The 21,725-nt window shown below is 39.1% G+C and overlaps 1 protein-coding gene across 2 annotated transcripts in view; it reads left to right on the plus strand.

Annotated features, from left to right (window-relative positions):
- RAP1A (RAP1A, member of RAS oncogene family) overlaps positions 1-21,725 on the plus strand; it is a 101,214-nt gene that overhangs the window by 40,738 nt on the left and 38,751 nt on the right. For both annotated transcript variants that reach the window (XM_070941570.1, XM_070941571.1), the window contains exon 2: positions 13,238-13,308. The gene's annotated coding sequence lies outside the window, so the exon portion shown is untranslated. The remainder of the gene's footprint in view (positions 1-13,237; positions 13,309-21,725) is intronic.

Raw genomic sequence — 21,725 nt, forward strand, 5'->3', positions numbered from 1 at the left:
TTTTCTGGAAATGAGTGTCCCTGTGATCCCAACAGATCTGAAGAAGTACAGGCTAGGAAACACTGGGTGAAACTACAGTATCAGCCATATATTTCTATCTTGACTCTATTATGTTGGTGATAAGTCAAAATTGAATTATGGGTTTGCATGTCAAGATTTTAAAATATAGTAGTTTCAGTGGAGGCTGTATTCTCTGAGGGAGATTTTATGTGAGTCTGTAGCTGGATCACACTTACCATATGTATAAATAGATGAAAATATTTTGGACCAAAGATAAATTGTGATTGTTCGGCTTGCAGAATTTCTTTATTTTTCCTCTTGAGGAACAAAAAATGGAAAAACATAAGCTGATATTCTGTCTGTAGAAGATTTCTCCTAGTCAGTGTTCAGTACAAAACTAGATGAGTGAGTGATATGGAATAAGGTAGTTTTCTTGTGTCCTTTCTAATAAAAATAGTGCAATTCAGAGTTCTTCCCTCTTTTTTTTTTTTTTTTTTGCATTCTGCTTGCTAAATTGGTTTTATGGCAGCTAATTTTTTTTAAAAAAAAGTTTATAAGCCACATAAGTGTGTTTTACAAATCTGAGAAATATATAAATGGAATAATTGCAATCTGGAGTATCTGAATTATTAAACTAGAAGAACTGATAGGTTTTGTAATCATCTGAGGCCTTCGTTTTAAAAGATCAAACAGCTGGATAATAATATAGACTGATCTCAGCCAAGCTTTGTTTTCTCTTGATAGAGTTAAGGACGGGCGTTCTCATTTTTTTGCCTTGCACTGAGTACAGCATGACCTCATGCTTGCACATATGTTAACTGATTTTGCCACTGCCCCTTTCTTGTTTGTGTTTCTGCATAATTAGCCCGAATCACAGAGCCTGATTTCTGAGAATGCTATATATTCAACAGATCCTTCAACAATGAGTCTCTTTTCTTGCACAAATGTTGATAATCACTGACTGATTAATCTTTTTTTACTCTCTCCATCAATGATCATTGACTTGTTGATCTGTAAGTCCTACTCCTAACAGATAGATATACACATACATATGCAACCTACACCTTCTTTGTTGATTTCTGTTCATAAGGACATTGAAGCTGTCATCACAGGATGCCTTTACTTCCTTTCATCTTTGCTCCCTTTCTTTCTTTTTAAATAATCTTTTTAAATAATCCCATAAAAAACTCCAAGCCCAGTGATACGTAGAACTGCATAAAGCAAAGTGACAGGATAGCAGAAGAGAACGGAAGCTGATTGTAAAAGCACTGCTTATAAAAGCATGATTCACGAAGGCCTCTAGTTACCCTTGAGCTGAGCAAATTCCTCTTAGCCTTTTGATGAGGACAGTTTAAAGTAATTGATAATTGAAGGGGCTCTTTAACTTAGCCACTTGTGCATTGTTTTTGCTAACTGATCATAATTAACCTTGAATTTTGAACTCCAGTTTAACAGCTGTGCAATTTCATTTGTTTGTTTGTTTTGATAAGTGTGAGCAGCATTTTTCTTGATGAAAAGTATCTTATTGGCCAATTATCTGGCTGTACTTTTCCTTTATCCCTTCCAAATGTTCTGCTTGAGGATGGCTAATTTTTTAAAATTTGGGACTAACCATTTCCTTTGCACTAAACATTCTGTATCCGGGAAATCCCTATTCAGAAGATCAGCCTGCAGGCAGAAATCCAACACAGTGTGTAGAGAGCCAGGGCTACATGTGCTAACCCACCCCTTGACCTTGGGCATTTGTTATGAAGATCTGTATGGTGATTTTTAGTGCATTTAGCAGGCAGTGTTTGGAAGTTTCCCTGAAATGTGGAATTCTGTATTAGCAGGATTGCAATTGGGAGGTATTTTCTACTCATGTTAAATTACCGACAACCCCTCCCCCCCTCCACACACACACAGAAACGCACAAATCAATCTCTAACATTTCTCACTAAATAAAACTCTTGGAAAATAATCTCAATTTATGGAGTTTTGTTTGCATACCCCTGCCTCCAGGTTCTTGAGGGCCTCACACACCTAAGTAAGATTATTGCTGGGATTTCATGCTCCTAAGGTCATTAAGTGGGGATATTTAGTCATGATAACATTTAAAAACAAATCTGCAAAACAGTGGATCTAGCTGAAATCCTTGTGATGCTTAAGACATCTTCTCTAGAAATAGATGTTGCTGCAGTTGTGAGTGAAAAGCCTTTTCATGATGATCATGAATGATTTCATGATGTAGTCTAAATATGTTTCCTTTGATTCTAAAACACAGACACTTTAAAAAAAAATAAAAAATATGTGGGTGAGGTTCATAAACAGAAGGGAGTGGTACTAGTACTGCTTTTTTTAAAAAAAAGTGCTGTCCATAATTTTTGAAAAATCTGTTTTTACATCTGAGCAAAACACATCCTAAAGAAATTTTCTAGTTGGATCAAGCAAGCTTTAATCATTAGATGTTTATAAATTGCTGAGTTCAAGATATAAATGTATGATTTATTTATTTATTTATTTATTTATTTATTTATTTATTTATTTATTTTTAAAATTTTTATACCGCCCCCTCTCCCGAAGGACTCGGGGTGGTGAACAGCCAAAATTAAAAAAAACATACAATATAAACATTAAAATACTATAAAAACCAAATTAAATTTATATTGGCTTCCCCCAATTTAAAATCTCTTACCCATAAAATTCAACAATTAAAAGATTTTTAACCCAGCCCGACTTGCTGAAATAAAAAAGTCTTCAGAGCCCGGTGGAAGGTACGGAGGTCTGGGATCAGTCGTATCCCTGGGGATAGCTCATTCCAGAGGGTGGGTGCCTCCACAGAGAAGGCTCCCCGGGGGGTCACCAGCCGACATTGCCTGACCGACGGTACCCTGAGGAGGCCCTCTCTGTGGGAGCGTATTGGCCGGTGGGAGGTTATCGGTGGCAGAAGGTGGTCTCGTAAATAACCGGGCCCTAAGCAATGGAGCGCTTTGAAGATGAGAACCAATACCTTGAAGCGCACCGGAAGACCACTGGAAGCCAATGCAGCTCGCGCAGGAAAGGTGTCACGTGGGAGCGCCATGTCGCCCCCACAATGTGATGGTAAATCCAGATGTAAGGTTCAACTCATAGAAAGTTACATATGAATTATTTCTGCATTGCACATTGTTCAAGTACTCATGTTTTCTGACTTAATTCTGACTTTAATTTTAACCATTAAAGGATGGATAAAAATTGCACTTTATAAAACAACCAGAAAGAACAGCAATACATAACAAAACTCTGAATTTCATGTAGACAGGTATCTTGATTCTTCTATCTAACTACAGGAATCAAAGTATCTTCTCATTGCCAACATAAATGTATGAAAGTTTACAAATGTGTTGTTTTTAATTGTTTCCATAAACATCACTCAACAAATGAAAATCCTAGCCTTATTTTACCAGCAGCAGAATAGATGCACCTGAAACATTTGAAGGTTATGTTGATCTGATATATCTCTTTGCACACATTAAAGATTATTAAAGGTTATAACCTGGGATGCTATTCCATGCACATTTACCTAGAAGTAAATCTTACTGAATTAAATGGGACCTGTGGTGATTCTCACTTGAAAAATGTATGTAAACAGTGGGGAAGCTGGTAAAACCTGATTATCTACCTGCAAAAGAGAGCTGGCAAAATTGGAAACAAATTCTGCATCACTTAAAAAAAAGACTTGGGATAATGACCCTGCACAGATTATTATTTAAAGAGCAGCAGTTTTAGGTTTCCAAAAACAAAATGTACTTAAATTAAGGAACTGATGACACAAAATTTGTTAGTGGAAATAAAAAAATGTCATAAACAATAAATAAATACCATATTTTTTGGACTATAAAACGCTCCAAAGTATAAGACGTCCCTAGCTATTGGGGAGGAAAACAAGAAAAAAAATTGGCCTCTTCCTCCTAGCAATTTTCTCCTTACAGCAAACAGTGTGGTCAGCTTCAGCACAGCATGATTTAGCATGAGCACCTGATTGGCGGTTGGATCTGCCTTCTGGAATACCTCCTGTCAGCTGTTCCAGGCTGCGGGGATCGCTGCCGCCCATCGGTGCTGGCGCCATCCATCGCCATTGCCACCTATCGCTGCCTTCACGTGCCCTGTTTTCGGCCTCCGTGGGTGCTGTTTTCGGCCTCTGTGCGTCTCATTTTTGGCCCATTCCGGACGGCGGGGATAGGCGGTGGTGAGGGCTGGCGGGTGAGCGGGACTTTAGCAACATTTGCTGTATAAGATGCACAGACATTTCCACCCACTCTTTTTTTGGGGGAAGTGCATCTTATACTCCGAAAAATACGGTAATATTCTAAATTAGGGTCTGTTTTGAGCTCACCCTTTTTCCATTTGTGACACAATTACAAAGAATTAACAACATAGTTTCTCACAAAGTTGAGGTAGAAATTACACAACCTTCTGCCTTCTGCCTTCAGATAGGCACAACACAGGGGTGAAATCCAAAATTTTTCCTTACCGGTTCTGTGGACATGGCTTGGTGGGCATGGCAGGGGAAGGATACTGCAAAATCTCCATTCTCACCCCTCCTGGGGGAAGGATATTGTAAAATTTCTATTCCCACCCAGAGGTGGTGTTTGCCAGTTCTCCGAACTACTCAAAATTTCCGCTACTGGTGCTCCAGAACCTGTTAGAAGCTGCTGGATTTCACCCCTGGCACAACATATGGTAAAATGTATTAAAATAATAAGATCCCTAGCATAGTTCGCTTGGTTAGTGAAAGAAGGAGTAGCATTGCTTATGCCACCCAGCTGGTTTCTCTGCTTCATGTTCCTCTTTTATAATCTCCGTAGAGAGTGCTTTTGGTTACTCTGCTGGAAGCTAATACTACCCACAAAAGGATTCAATGGATTTTTGGAATATTCTTTTTTTTTTTTTTGGTGTAGGGTAAAAAAATTAATCTCTTAAATTTTCCATAAAAAATCTGTTGAGGTACTTAGAAAATTAACTTGTAGAAGAATGCACAAACAATATTCTTACACAGTCCTTTGTAGATAATTTCCAGATAAATATTTGCAGGCTAATCTTGTGTAGTAAATTTTCTGCAGTTTTTCAGAGTTGTTCCTAGATAATAGAGGAAACAGAAAATTATATTGAAAGGCATGAGAACATTTTTTAAAAAATACAAAACAAGCTGGTCCTTTCTGGAAATTAAGAAAAGTTGAAAGAAATGGTGCTTCCAGTGGAAGGAAATGAAGAAAGTTGAGGGCTTCTTATCAAGAGCTGTTTGATTAGAGGGAAAAGTTAAGTATCAGCAAGTAGAGGCATCCCCCACTTTGGGCCCAGAATAACTGAATAGCAGAGGAGGAGCTGGCAATCTATTAGGCATTAATCTTGGAATGATGCGTAGGCAGCGAGAATAGTAGCTGTTTCCCCTTAATTCCCAATTCTTTGGCTGACTATTGTTTTCTGGTATCTTTAAAGAGAAAGCTGAGCATCTGCTATACTTTTACGATGACAAAATAGCAACATAAAAAGGATTAATACTTTGTAAAGGATGTATCTTTACAAAATGACATTAAACAGGTACTACTAAATGTACTTGTTTTTCATTTTTCCCTCCAAGCATAATAAAATGTTTAGGAAGCAGTATTGAAAAACAACATGCATGTTGGTTAGGATTAGGAAAGCCTGGGAGTTGAAGGCTACACATCTTAAAGTGGTGAAGGTTGAAAAACACTGATTTAGACCAGGCTTGCATAAAGTATGAACCATGGAATATATGCGCTCTTCCCCGAAGCACTGTTCTATAGCACGTTGGAGACCCCTGTTCTATAGCATACCTGCATTTTAAAAATAATAATAATAATAACCTATTCACTACCATGAAATGTTGTAGGGATAATACTCTGGACTCCAGTTATGAAAGTCTTTGCTTTCAGAAAGTCCACCATCTGATACTTTACACAGATCAAGTCTTTTTCTTCAGGGGGGGGGGGGGAAACACCTCCCAAGTGACCAACAAACCTAATATCTGGCCATGATGTCTCCTGGCAAGGGGTGGGTGGGCAGGGAATAAATTGATTTAGCACACAGGTGTCAAATTCATGGCATCATGTTGCTGTCACATGACATTTCACGATGTTTTTCCCATTCACGGAGCTAGGTTGGGCGTGGCCTGCGTGTGACGCATCCGGCCCACAGGCCGCCAGTTTGACACCCCTGATTTAGCATGAGCTAATCAGATGAAGTGCATCTCCTCTGCTGTTGTTAGTGACTTCCACGTCAAGGTTGCTGGGGATTCTGCATGAAAACACAATTGAAAAAAATGATTTTTTTAAAAAAACTTTCCATGCTGCATGATGCTAGAGCTCGCATGCAGGAAATTTTTAAATATGCTATATTTCAGCTGCCAGCCTTATGCTTTGTTGTTATGTTGTAAAATGTGAGAAGTATGGGTTAAAAGCAGGGTGGATTTGATTTAAATCGAGTTGATTTAAATCACAATTTAAATCATGATTTAAATCATTAGTAAAAAGGCTTGATTTAAATCAACTCGATTTAAATCATAATTTTTAAAGAGCAACTGTCATCTCTGCTACTCCTTTGACCCACTGTTGACTCACCGATAGTCCCAGTGTTGCAGAATATACAGCCTCATGCTACATAACTAAGCTCCATTTCATGCTGAATAAACTAAATTATTTATGTATCTTAAATAGAAAACTATCTTATGATAGATTTTTATCCCAAAAGTTTTTTATTAAAAATTCGATAAAAATAAAAAAAATCTGATTTAAATCAAAAAAATCCATTTAAATAAAAAAAATCTGATTTTTTTGATTTGTTAAAAAAAATCATTGATTTTTATCCATCCTGGTTAAAAGTAAATTTTATTAGAAAGTTTTCATATTCTTTTGCAAATTTTATGAGAATTTCCCTGAGATTATTTCAAGGGTTCTTCCAGGATAAAAGTTGGGCAAGTGTGGTCTCCATCACTGAGTAGAGTTCCAGTATTTCCAATGGTGTCTGTTGCCTGGCCTATGTCAAAAAGTTGACAGTACTGGGCTTGAGTAGGTTGAATGTTTTGTGATTGCTTCTTTGCAGGAAGTGAATTAGATACTTCCTGCATTGAGTCACTGAACTGAGCCTCTTCCAATACTGTTCTAGAGGATTTCCCAAATTTTCACAGGAGATTTTCATAGATGAAGAATAAATGAATAGTTAGATTCAGAACTGTTAGGAAGTAGATCTTTGTGACCTGGAGAGTTTGGAAGACAAACCAAAACAGATAACTGAGTTTTGTTAATTATTAGATTTATTTATTTATTTATTTGGGCATGGCATTATTAGATTAGCTAGATTATTACTCTGACCTTGATGCAGGGGTGAAATGCTCCCGGTTCAGACCGGATCGCCCGATCCGGTAACAATGGAGGCGAGTGGTTTGGAGAACGGTAGCAAAAATTCCTGCCCCCCCCCATGCCCAGCTGAGCTACACGATCATCAGAGGCTTTTAAAAAAAAAATTAAAAGCATTTTTTCTACAACCTCTTCGGCCTCTGATGTTCACGTGGCTCAGCTGGGATCGTCAGAGGTTTTTAAAAGCATTTTTTCTACAACCTCTTCGGCTGAAGAGGTTGTAGAAAAAATGGTTTTAAAAGTAAAAAAAAGAAAGTTGGTCACGCCCACCCAGTCACATTACCCCCCCCCCCCACCCACCAAGCCATGCCCATAGAACCGGTAGTAATAAATTTTAGATTTCACTACTGCCTTGATGGCAAATGTTAAAATACTATGAGCCAAACTAGATGCAGTAACAGGTAGGTCCATACTGTGATTGTGAATTTGGATAAAGGAGATGCCAGTTACGATGTATGGAAGCGCATCCTGGAAGAAAAGTATGTTTTTGGACGTCCTCTCCCTCCACACCAAATTTGCCCTATCTGTTACTTCACTATGAACACACTTTGGTAAAGGTAATAAAGCCTGTCATTTTCTATGCATGCATTTGGGAAACGTTATATATTTTCTATAAATGCGGAACTAGAAAAGTGAGGCAGAAAAGAAGTTCTTAGTATATATCTGCCAGCACTGTTTCTGCCAATATTGGCAAACATTAGTTTCAGCCAAACTATATTTTTGCTAAATTTCTATTATAATCTAGTATTGATGCAATGAGAAGCCTTTGTTAATTTCAGTGCTATTGAGCATGATTCCAATGGGCATTTTGCTTATATATAATGTTTGACAGTAGTTATGTACATGAATGCAGTTCTGTTTCACAGCAGCCCTTGAAAATATGCCCAAGAAGGATCCTGTTAAATTTAATGAATTTTAGACATATATTCCATCTAGTTAAAATTTTCTTTTCTATACTGATACCTGAAGTCTATAAGAAAAAGAATGCATGTATGTCTTATAGTTTTAAATTGAAGGCTGCTTTATTTTAGCCCTAAAAGAGCTGGATTGAATCTGGTCTTTAACTTGGTTGCATGTCTGTGATACAGAATAAAGCTTTCTTACTTCTCCTACATGCTACATTTGTAGAGAAGTTAGAGGCTTACTGATATTGCAGTATGTAGTTGTTTCATACCTTAATCAATTGCTAGGACAAACATTTGTTACATACTATATACCTGAAGTGAATGAATGGTTCATTGTACTGAACTGGCATGCACTGCTGGAATTGCTTAGCAGAGTGAAAGCAAAGTATTTAAGTGAGGTGCCTTGCTTTTATGAAGCACTTGTTTTGCCAAACAAAGGATAAGGAGACTGAATGGAAAAGGGAGTAGACATCATTCTTTCCCCCTAAGTTGCTTGCTTACTCAATGACAATGAACAGGTTGAACTTCAAGATGCTCTGAGATTGCAAGGCTGGAAGGAATCACCCTCTATCATTATTTGTTGGTGGAAGATGAAAGATCACTAGTGTCAACTCGCGAAGCTTTCCTGACCTGCTCCCGAGTTGCCATAGGCAGGGGGATGGGAAATGGTGCTTCGCAGCTACATCGAGGAATTCCCACCTCAGTCAAAACAAAACACATCCTAGCCGGCCAAAGTCAAGGCCATCTCTGTGGAGACCCACAATGGCCAGAGGGAGTGACTTCTACGACCCACAAATTTTTTTCGTTGGGGAATGTGACTGATGACACACCTTGCTGGAGGGGAAAACAGGGTCAGAGGCAAGGCCTGGACTAAGTGAAGCTAGAGCTGGCTTAACTTGGTCCATGCCAACATGGATTTTTTAAACAACTGGATTTTTCTTGAAACTTTGCTTGAGGCTCCTGCTTTTATTAGGGCATCGGTCGGAACCCTGACAGCAAGCCAGCTCTAACTTCACTCAGTTCACACCTTGCCTCTGACCCTGTTTCCCTCTCCACCCAAAGTGTGTCATCAGTCGCATTCGCCAACAAAGAAATTTTGTGGGTCGTAGAAGTCACTCCTTCCAGCCATTATGGGTCTCCGTGGAGATGGCCTTGATTTCAGCTGGCTAGGATGTGTTTTGTTTTGACTAAGATGCGAATTCCTTGATGCAGCTGCGAGGCACAATTCCCCATCCTCCTGCCTATGGCAACTTGGGAGCAGGTCAGGAAAGCTTCACAAGTTGACATTCCCTCACTTCCTGAAGGCAACCTGTGCAAAGCAAAAACAGTTTGAGTACAGATATATCTTTTAGGGGTGTAATCCCCCCCCCAGACTTGATCGGGTTCTTTTCATGGAATTTGGCTATGAGGTGATCAGCTTGAATGTTTCTGCTCTTTACCCAAGACGCCTCTGATAGAGGGTAGCCCTTCCACTTGATTAAGTATTGGAGCTGCCCCCGTGCCACCTACAGTCGAGGTGCACCTTGTAATCAGTTCGGCCCCCTATGCCACTGGGTCCAGGGGCTAACGGGGTGGTGGTCTCAGGGTCGACCCGACCACAGGTTTTAAGGACTAGTTTATTATGTAGAAGTGGATTATTATAATATATCATAAATCATCTAAAACAGGGGTGTCAAACTCATGTTGTCACATTGTCGTTATGGGACGTATTGTGAGTTTTTTCCCTTTGCTAAAACGGGGGTGGGTGTGGTTCGACATCCCTGATCTAAAGGACCGTTCAACTGAATACAGAATATTTAGCATATAATAAATGCATTGACATATTATTGCAGGGTGGAAGAAAATGGCAAGGCTGAAACTATAACTATATCAATTGCATATTATAAGAGAAATACCTGAAACAAGCCAAAACCTTTTTTTACTTATGTGAATTATCCAACAGACAAAGTGCACTTGCAGTGTGTGACTTTCTAATATACCCCCAACGCCTTGAAAGATCTTAACCATATCTTGAAGAGAATCTGTTAACAAAGGAAGTTCTTGGCCTTGTATTAGCTTTGTGATCCCAGCTGGAAAAGATTATAACTATGCTTGTCATAGTGTTACCCTTTCCCTATTCACTCAAAGGTTGTCTTAATGCCACTTACATTGAAGGAAAACATAATCTTTCCATCATCATTTTTCATTGTCTGTCTCTAATCCAGCTATAAAAAATGGTAAACTTTTAAATCAAGAAATGCATAACCAACGTTTTGCACAGACTTTGTGCCTAAACATTCAGATAACTTGCATTCCCAGGCAGTATCTTTTTGAAGTGCTATATTCAATCCCGGGAATAGCCCAATGAAAAATCCAAACAATAATTCTAAGAAAGGATTTCTAGCCTTGCTGATTGCCCAAGGTCAAGCCAGCCGGTCTGTGGCTACTTAAGACAAAGCCTACTCAGGATGAACTCTCTCCTCAGTAACCTTGTCCCTAAAAGACTCCTTTGGGCCTCGAGCCAGGTCTCTCACAGTTCCTCTAATGGGCTGTCATCTCTCAATGGAGACATTCTGTTCTGCTTTTCAGGCTGTGAGTAAAACTTGCTAATTTTAGCTCATAAGTATTTCTGTGATATTGTGGAGTAAAGAATGCTGAAATATTAGTTGTCTCACAAGTTGGCACAGCAAAATAGTATGTGATAGGAAACAAGGAGAATCTCTTTGGAAATAAGGCAGAAGGGAGAATTTCTTTGTCTAAATTCAGTGTGCAGGTCTTCAGAACAAAAATAGAAGACTGAAGGGTAAAGTATTTAAATCTTAGGAGATCTCCTTATATGGGGACCAATGCAAGTGTATATATGTGTTACTGACACTCCCTTAACTAGTGTTTAGTATTGCCAAAAAATGAGGTACAGAGGATTCATTTTAAGAACTTGTGAGCAAACTAGCTTTCTTTGCTTCTGATGAAATGCTATACACAATGCCCACTTTTATCTTGTTATACCGGCAAGATCTCAAGTTAATGTTCATTTATTCTAATTGACTCCAATAACATTACTAGCAGTTTTATATCTGTGTCCATTACTAAAATAGGTTTCCTCTGGTTTCCCACTGAGAATCTTCTACCACATTCTGCCTGAGGAGAAAAACTGCTAGCAAATTACAGGGAGTGTTAGGGCTGCACATGTATTTTGAAAGAAGTTCTTCAAATCATCAGAAATATTTATGAAGTACTTCTCTTTAAATGTTAAAGCAGCTGCATTTTTTTCAGATTCCTTATTTGCTTCAGAAGTTGCCCCAGCTGTGTCCATTTGTGTCCCAGCTAAGCAACTGTGTATGAACATGCATGTGGAAACAGCCAGTAGCATTTTCCAAAATAACCCTGTGAGTCTGTAAAACAACGTGGCTGCTTTAATGATTTGCTCTGAATATGCATTGCATGCTTTTGAACAATCTGTTTTAGAGGGAATTTTTTTTGAAGAAATAGAATTTGCATAATCGGAACAACTTGGAGACCTCTACACTTCAACAGAAAAAACTGTATTTTGTGTAAAAAACATACTTTTGTTTAAAATAAAATTTAAATGTAAATTACTGGTGGTGGTAGGGATGTGGTCTTTCAAGAAAATACAACTTCTTAAAATACTTTAAAGGTAGATTATAGGACATGATCGTGTTGTCCTGTTTAGCAACCAGCATAATATAAAAATGTAATAGTGGGAAGAGAGAGGTTCTGTAAAGGGGATCAAACTGTTTACTCTGACTTTGGCATTACTTTGCCTCATAATTCGGAGAAATGTAATGCATTTGGAAGAGACAAAGCAAAACTTTTCATTCTGGAATTTGTGCACCATTTTATTGGCTGATATAATATCAAATATGTGGCTATTCTAACAGCAATAATTTATGTTCAGGTACACTTTATTGGAATTACACAATCATATTGCTCTTTTAAATCTTACTTCAATAATAGATTTCCAGTTTCCAAATAGTTGTTGTTTTGAGTCAACTCCCAGCGACTACAGGGAGACTCCTGCAATCTACATTCATGTACTGTATTTTTCAGAGTATAAGATTCACCGGAGTATAAGACGCACCTTAGTTTTTGGGAAGGAAAATAAGAAAAAAGCTGATTGGCAGGTGATTGGCCTCCCGTTCCCAGAGGTGAATTTTAGCAACAGGTTCGTTGGTTGTGAGCTCTGTGCCTTGCTTTTTTTTCAGCCTCTGAAACTTCTGAAACTCTGTTTCAGAACAAACTTTTTTCCTGCTTCCTGAAGCTCTGTTTCAGAGGCTTTTTTCCTGAAGCTTCGTTTCTGAGGCTTTTTTTCTGAATCTCTGTTTGGAGGCTTTTTTCAGCCTCTGAAACCTCTGTTTGAGAGCCTGGGCAGGGCTATATTCGAGTATAAGACTCATCCAAATTTTCACCCTCTTTTTTGGGGGAAAAAGGTACATCTTATACTCCGAAAAATACGGTATTTTTTTTGGCAACAATTTGAAAGTGGTTTGCTATTGTCCTACCTGTTCTTCTGTTCACAAATTTTCAATCTAGTGTTCAACCCTGATAGTTCCTGGTGGTACTACCCAAGTACTAACCAAATCTGAGCTTGTTTTATTTTTCAGAATTACCCATGATCCACTAGGTGCTCCCATTTAGTGAGGCACTAAGTTTAATAAATACAGCAGCCAAAATGTATGGTCATTTTTAATTTTCTATTGCCTAAATTCAGTTACCAGAAATTGCATATATTCTGTATTGTGACACGTACTGTTATCTTTATTGGTGCACACAATGGGAAAGATAAATGGTATGAGGGCTTTTTGAATGAGTATCTGCAGTCACGATCCTTAAAGCAACCATTCTAGTTGCTTGAAATCTGTACTATTCAGTATATATAAATATAAGTTTTATGTTAACATTTACATTTTTGAAAATGAATTCCATTTTTTTTCTTTTCAGTCCCTTAACGGGCGTTTGGGAAGACCTCTAGCAGGTGCTGTTCACACGGATGAAATATCTTATATGCCAAGGTTTGAACTATTTGTTATATTTGCATTTTTCCTTATACTGAGACAGACTCTTGATTAATCTACACATCACAGTAGTTCTGTCCATCTTCTTAGTCTACATTTCCCCCCTTAATCTACATGGAAATACCAGGGATGAACTAGGACTGTTTGCATTCAAAAATATATGCTTTCCCACTGTGTTATGTTCCTTCTGTCAGCATTCCAGAAGAACCCAACTCCAATTAAAAACTTCGAGACATGCATTTTCTCAAAGTTCCCATTTATTAGAGTAGGTATACTGGCACATCTGGAAAACCTGAATCTGAGAGTTCTGGGTTTTCCCTCAGTAAATCAAAATCCCAAATCCAGCCCCTGCACCCATCATTCCATTACAGTGTCCAATCACAATCCGTCCCAACTTGAGACACCACTTCAACCACTCCTCCTCCAGATGCAAGCGTACCATGACCTTGACCGAAAAGAAGAATGCTATTATGTCTAACTACATTCCCTCTACTAAATCCCCCCTCCTAGTTTCCCAAGCCCAAGAATGTGGCAGTATGGAAGCGTTCGGTGTTAATATGGCTTCCAAAGCTGACACCTTCTCTAATCCAGTAGTGCCTATTGTGATTGGTAGTAGCCCAGGCTGAGTCAACCAAAGATTTTTCCTGACACTAGTGCCAGAAAATACTTAACTATAAATGCCTAGGCCTTAATCTGTATGTCTTCTATGTATAGACAATATTGTCCTTGAATTCTCATTTCTGCTGAATTGGAAAATATTCTCTGATTAAAATTTAAGAATTAAACAAACTGAATTTTGTTTGCAAAATAAGCGTTACTCATATCCCATTCCATTGCTTCTTGCTGAATAGATATACCTTGTTGGCAATAAAAAGTCTCTTGTTGCAACTCAGGATAGTTTAGCAGTTTAGATACTATTATAGTTTAATAAAATGCTATCTGTCAAGCTCCAGAGAAATCAGGAGATTCAAGCAGTTCAATTGAGTATGAAGATTTATTGCAAGCATAAGCTCTCTACAAGAATCTGAACTACTAACTGCAAAAGGAAATTGGCGGTAGATAAGAGTAAAAGGAATTCAAGGTGGATTGGCTCTCTTGTGGGCGCGAAGGGACTCATGACTGTTGACACATTTGACCCCTTCCATGGGTTCAGGCCTCGTTATCTCCTACACTATACAGACTTACTGAGAGATAAGACTATAGATAAGACCACCTGATCAGGGTACTGATATTTATAAAACACTATATTCTTAGAACAAAAATATCTGAACATTTTGTTTCACTATTGGAACTTTTCTACAAGTTAGAGTAACATTTTCCTGAGTTGCTTTTGAATGTTCCACCATGGAAGTAATTCAGGTCAAAGGAACCAGTAATATTGCTTTAGCAGAGCCTAATTAATGGAATTCCTTCTGAAGGAAAATAGATTGGATCTGCTTCTTATAACTTATAGCTATCCAACAAACATTTTGATTCCACCTGGATTTTCATGGTACAGGGTTTCAAATTAAATCTGCCTGGAGGTGGTGGTGGCATATTTTGTTTTGCAATTTATTTTGGCGACCCATGAGGATAACAGTATCTATAAGTAAATAGAATATCTTCCTATTGTAAATATGAAATGTTCATGCACCCATGAATTCCCCCGGTCCTTGACTTACAACCATTTGTTTAGTGACCATTCAAATTGCAGTGGCACTGAAAAAAGTAATGATCCTTGCACATAGGCCTGTTGCATCAACCCCATAATCACATGATCAGAGTTATGGTGCTTGTTAATTGGCATGTATTTTTAATGGTTGCAACATCCCAGGATCATGGGATCAAAATTTTAACCTTCCTGTCCAACTTCCAACAAGCAAAGTCAATAGGGGAAGCTGGGTTCATTTAATGACAGCATGATTCACTTAGTTACACTGATTTGCTTAACTGTTACAACTCATTTTACAACTGTTGCTTAGCAATGGAAATTCTGATCCCAATTTTTGGTTGTAGGTTGAGGACTACCTCTACCAATTTATGTTGTTATATTTCACAAGGAAAGAATAGTTCACTAGAGAAAAGATGTTGATTGGGACGGTTTGTTCATATAAGAGAGAACTACATTACATTACATGAAAGGCAAAGAACAGCTTAAGTTCGTGCCAGTTTTGTATGATAAAGACAAGGTTTTTTTTTTACATGTATGAATATATGCAGCATTAAAACAAGCAGCATGAGCTGTAGAGCATTTCTGTTGTGTAAGATGTTCCTGTCAGTCATTCAATATCAATATGCAAAATCAGCAGCATATTTTACCATGTTAGCAATATAGAGGAAGCATTAAGTGTATGTATCTGGGTATGATGAACTGAAGTGTTAATATTTTCAAAAAAGTAAGCTCTTTCTCATTTGCTTTTAAAAACAATAGTTACCCTGAAGCACTTTTCTCTTTCTTTTTTGTTCTTGGCTTTAATCATGCAGTGTACTAATTAAAGTTTATAGAGCACTTTGCAAACTGCCTTCCTTTATAGCTTCTAAATTGGGAATTTAGCTGAATTTTGTAAAGCCGCAATTATACACAACTTACTCTTCAGGTGGGTTTTCATCCAAATCTGTTTGATCATTGAATGATCAGGCTTGAAGGACTTTATAGTGATGATGATCTGGCCTAATATCTTCCAAATCAACTTTTCTAGCCTCTAAATTTTGCACTTTGATGACTATAGAACTATATTTATTGAAGTGTTAAATTTGAAATTTTCTGGGCTGCTGTACATTCACTATGCTCACTTCTGTATGTATAATAATATTGATATTTATAATCTGATTATTTCCAGTTTTTGTTTTGTATTTAATTTGAATTCATTGGCCAGCTCCAATGGACTCTGTTCAATCAACATGTGGTTGTAAATGGCAAAGATTATCAATAAAATAAAGCAATTATATAAGATATATTAAAACCACAAAACATAATGTAAATCCTTAATGAACAGTAGTCAGGCAATGCATGATTGTGTATTGTGTTACTGACCATATTAATTTTCTTTTCTAAGCCCTAAATTTAGAAATAAAATCCAAATCAAGCTTCCTTTTGATTAATATATAGTATACCTGAAGCTTCAGTATAAGCTCTAGTAGTATGCTTTTAAACAGCAACTTAAGCAACCACTTTTTGTGCATTTACTTATTTAATTAAAAATTAGCACCTTATAGCCCAAATAAATAATTCAGTGAATGCTCTAAAGCAGGGGTGTCAAACTTGCATTGTCACAGCAGCGTCACGTGACGTATTGTGACCTTTCCCCCCCCCTTCGCTAAACTGGCATGGGCATGGCCAGCACGTGACACATCTGGCCCGGAAGCTACGAGTTTGACAGTCCTGCTCTAAAGACATGTGGAGTTAATACGATTGTGTTGAAACTGAATATGGGAATTTTGTTATATCAAAATGAGTTTTAGAATAATAATGTGTTATATACTCTTTCTATCCTGCATTTCTATCTTGCATGTTGCTGCATTTAGCAAGAGTATTAAATCCATTTGTTGGTCCTCATTAAAAAATATCACATTATTTAAACTAAGCAGTAAATCATCTATTTGAGGGGTCCTTGATGTTCTCTGGGTTTGCTAGCATTGATGATGATGTTAGCTAGTTTGGGTAATGAAATGTCTGCAAGAAAACAAGCAAGCTAAGAGAGCACCAAGCACCTCTCATTTCAACTCTGAGCTACAAATATTCTCCTTTATTGGTATCATCTTCTGTTTATAAGGATTTTTGAGCTGTAAATAGTATTGTTTTATGGGTTGTGCAGTTCATCCAAAATAAGTTTGTTTCAAAACTGATATACACGCTGAAACTGGTATCTGCCTTCGATTCAAAATTTATTGTATACAAGATAACCTGTGACCCATTAGGTCATCATTTCAGAGATATTTCCTAACCTAAATAAACAGAATAACCACGGGAGGGGAAAAAAATTAGTGGGAGAGAGGGCAACTTCATGTCAAGTTGTCCACTGAGTTTCCTTGTGGGAAGGTGGCACTGAGCATTGGAAACCCTTCCTTCCTTCCTTCCTTCCTTCCTTCCTTCCTTCCTTCCTTCCTTCCTTCCTTCCTTCCTTCCTTCCTCCCTCCCTCCCTCCCTCCCTCCCTCCCTCCCTCCCTCCCTCCCTAATAATGTAGTCTTCTTAGGTATGAAATTAACAGTTACATGACAATGACAATCCCAATGAGAATGGATCTTTTGAGTATCCAAATTTCTTTCCCATGCTACCGTGTTTCCCCGAAAATACAACATGTCCCAAAAATAAGGCCAAGTCTGATTTTTGGGGTGGGCGTAAATATACGTCCTCCTCCGAAAATAAGCCCTAGTGAAGGGGTGGGCATGGCCAGCACAGGAGGCAGCCCTCCCCTTCCCTGGTCACCTCAGGGCTTCTCGGCCCCTTAATCGGATCAGCTGAGCTGCTCTGTCCGCCATTCACAAAACAGCTGATTCACAGGTGCCACTCAGGCTATCGCCTCCAGCAAGTAAGTGCGGCCGCTTTTGCAGCCAATTGTGGCTGCAAAAGAAGCCGGAGGCCAAGCCGGAGGCCCACACACCTCGCGCCCTCCTTAATTGTGAGAGTCACAGCAGGCAATTCCGTCCAAAGAACAGGAAAGGAAGGCATGGAAATCCATATACCTGGGACATCGGAAGAAGCCTGCGAGGAGATGCCGCTGCTGATGTGCAGGATATCTCCCCCACCCCACCTGTAGATCATCTTTTCAAAGAGGAGTTTCACCAGGACGAGGAGGTGGCTGGAGGCAGCGTTTGTATTGGGTTAGATTTTCTTTGTGAGAGGGATGATCTGGAGAGCGAGAGTTTTAGGAAGCCTGGGCTGGCATGGGGCAGTTTCTCCAGTGAAACGTCTTTTACTTTTACTTTATTTTGAATTTATATACCACCCTACTCCTGAAGGACTCAGGGCGGTGAACAGCCAAAAGATAAAACACACATAATACAAAATTTAAAAACAATTGATTTATTTTATCGTTCTGATTTATCCCCAGGGGTCAGCGTCTTGGGCTGGCCAGAGAGGGAGTGTCAGTTCTGAGCTTCAGAACAGGGTGAGAGGCAAGAAAATCCCCCCTCCCCATTTTCAAGCCGTTTACAAAAACGCCCCATTCCGAGCCTTCAGCATAATCCAGGATTGCAACATTGAAGATTCGGAATGGGGCATTTTGTGAAAGGCTTGAAAATGGGGAGGGAGGATTTTCCTACCTCTCTCCCTGTTCTGAAGGAAAGGACAGTGTGTGTGTGTATGAGAGAGACAGATCCCTAACCCCCCCTCACCCCTCCCAAGGCAGCCACATTACTCCACTAACCTGCTTTCCTGCTTCATTCTCCACTGCCACGTGCAGGGCAAGAAAAGTAGTCTGTGGTACTACTTCCAACTTCGTGAGATCTTTTTTTTTTTTTTTTGCAAGAAGTTGGAAGGTCTGAATTTCTGGTATTTTTTTTACCATAGTCGCACAGACTATTTCTTGTCCTGCAGGTGCAGCGAAGAACGGAGCTGGAAAGCAGGTTAGTGAAGGGATGTGGCTGCCTTGGAGGGGTGGGGTTGTGTGAGGGAACTCTGTGTGTGTGTGTGTGTGTGTGTGTGTGTGTGTGTGTGTGTGAGAGAGAGAGAGAGAGAGAGAGATCTGATCCAACCTCGGAGAGTTACTGTATACCAGGGCTGGCGCCGGTGTGCTCTCTCTGTCTCTTTCACACACACACACAAACATACACACAGAGGTTCACAGGAGCTGTTCACTTTCCTGGCAGTGCTGCTCTTGGCCACCCTGCTGGGCTACTCCTGCCTGGTGTGGGATGAGTTGGCCGAGATCTACGACTCCAGAGTGCCCCCCACCCCCGCTGCCGGTCTCCCAGGGCCCTTTGCTAGCCGCCACTGCTGGAGCCAAGCCACTTCACCTACTGCTGCTTTCAGGCTGCTGAGTGCCTTCCTGAAGGTCTACTCGGTACTGCAGGCTCCAGGCTACGAACTGAGCCCGACGCTCTTCAGGCCCTGGTGGGCACTAGCTCTCATGCTGGCTGTGCGAGGCGGTGCGGGCAGCGCAGCTCCACCGGCAGCAGGGGGGAGCTCCGGAGGTCATAGATCTGGGACAACTCACCCTACACCAGGAACGAGCAGCAGAGCAGGATGGCCAAAAGCAGTGCTGCCAGGAGGGCAAAGAGCCCCCATGAGGCCAGAACAGCACAGTCAGCTGTTCAGCAGCCATCCAGCGGCAAAGCCAGCAAGCAGGGCAGGCGGAGGCCAGGGCGCAGAGAACTTGGGTCATTCTGACCGTAGGCAAACAGGTGGCGGGATGGAGAGGGTGGGGCCAATGGGCTTGCTGCTTCCTGCACCTCAAAAATAATATCCCCCAAAATAAGGCCAAGCCCTTATTTGGGGGAAGTGGTACCTTTAATTCAGTATTGGTGTCTGGCATGTGGTATACCAAATCTGGCCGTTCTACATAACAAGCAGAACTTTTTTTTCTTGAAACTAAAATAGTGGAAATAATAACTTGTGATGAACTAATAATAAACTTGTGTTATGAACTATTTTTCCTTACGTTTATTCTTATGCTTATTTATTCTATTTATCTGAAGTAGATATTCCTTATTCTACTTAACTGAAGATGTTAAAAATGTATTTTATTGGGCAGTTGTTTCTGAACAAACAAGAGCTGAGCATGTCAAAACCCCATTTATAGTGTGATATTCATGCCTTCAACTAACATAGTTAGAGCCTATTTTTCTTCTCTTGCATTAACTTTGGTGAATATTTATATTGAAACCCAAGTTCACTACATTTAATCTATAAAAATTAAGTAGCAAGACTTTTTATTTTTAAAAAGAGTTTGAGGAATAAAAATCAGCTTTGATGAAGGAGAATCAACTGGTATCCGATGCCCCGTTCTATATTTTATCACAAAAGTTATACCAGTTAACAGTTAAACAGTTAAGAGTTAAACAGTACTTTTTTATAAAGCCTTAGTAAGACCTCACTTAGAATACGGCATTTAGTTTTGGTCACCACAGTATAGCAATAGGAATAGCATTTAGACTTATATACTGCTTCACAGTACTTTACAGCCCTCTTTGTTTACAGAATCAGCTTATTGCCCCCAACAATCTGGGTCCTCATTTTACCAACCTTGGAAGGATGGAAGTCTGTGTCAATCTTGAGCCAGTGAGAATCGAAATACTGGCAGTTAGCAGAATTGGCCCATAATACTGCATTCTAACCACTGCACCACCACAACTCTATCTTATAAAAAAGATATTGATATTGAGCAGGGGATTGGATCAGAAGACCTCCAACTCTTGTTATTCTATTATAATACAGTAGTAAGTAATGTATTTTGGCTTTATATGTTAAAGCAGATATTCAGCCATTTAGGTTAGGTTAACCTAAGAACATGATGTTACACAATAGACTAGATTTTGCTAGGATATTTTGCTTGGATTTTGCAAACCCAACCTTGGCATTTTTTTTGCTTAGCTTTGGAATTTTCTTTTCACATGTAAGATGCAAACATTTTAGTATACGGCTGTTTCCCCAGAAAAATATTCAAATTTTTTTGTAAAAAGGATTGCTTTGGCTGTTCATGAAAACAATGTATCTTTGCCCCCAACAGTCTTTTCTTTCTGATGTTGGACTACAACTCCCATTGTTTCAGGCAACATGGCAGAGAATGGACAAAATAACCCTATTATGTGAGTGAAGAAGAAGCTTTTCCAAAACAAATATACCCCAAACAAAATTCAAAGAACTCTTCTGAGCTCTAGTCTCACAAAAGTTTGTACTACAATATATAATTTGTATCTTACAAACTATATATTGGTTGCAATGTAGCCCAAGTCTCCAAAAAAGCTGCTATTTAGAATGTTTTGTGCCATTGCTTTAGTTTCAGTTTCAGAAAAGGCACTTTGTTGTTTTGCTATTCTTATTTTTTCTCCCTTTGAATTGCCAAGCCCTTTGACCTTTTGTTCACATAACTGTAGTATTTCCTGTTTAGATAGAGATATATACAGTTTTTATGGGAACTATTCTGAACTTTATGAGAGATAATAAGGTGCAGATTCGGTAGCGTGGCTTTTCCCAAATGTGCTATTTTCAAGTATATTATGTTATTGAGAAAAGGAAATCCCAACCGTGCTCTGTTCAAATCAAACAAGGACTGGGTTTTATTGCCTCCTCATAATCCCATCTAAGATCCCACAGGCAAAGTGACACTTTTTGTTTTTGTTTTCCTATCAGACTTGGTACAAGTTGCTGGGTGTTATGGCTTTGTAGAACAAAGCAATGTGTGTTCCTGCACTACATGCATTCTCACTAATCTGACTAGCTCTGCTAGAATTGGGTGGATGAAAAAGCCTTTGCATTCCTCTTTAAAGTAAAATA

This window comes from Pituophis catenifer, unplaced genomic scaffold (assembly GCF_029215685.1).
Source record: "Pituophis catenifer annectens isolate HBS135680 unplaced genomic scaffold, rPitCat1.0.hap2 SCAF_3, whole genome shotgun sequence".
NCBI lineage: Eukaryota > Metazoa > Chordata > Lepidosauria > Squamata > Colubridae > Pituophis > Pituophis catenifer.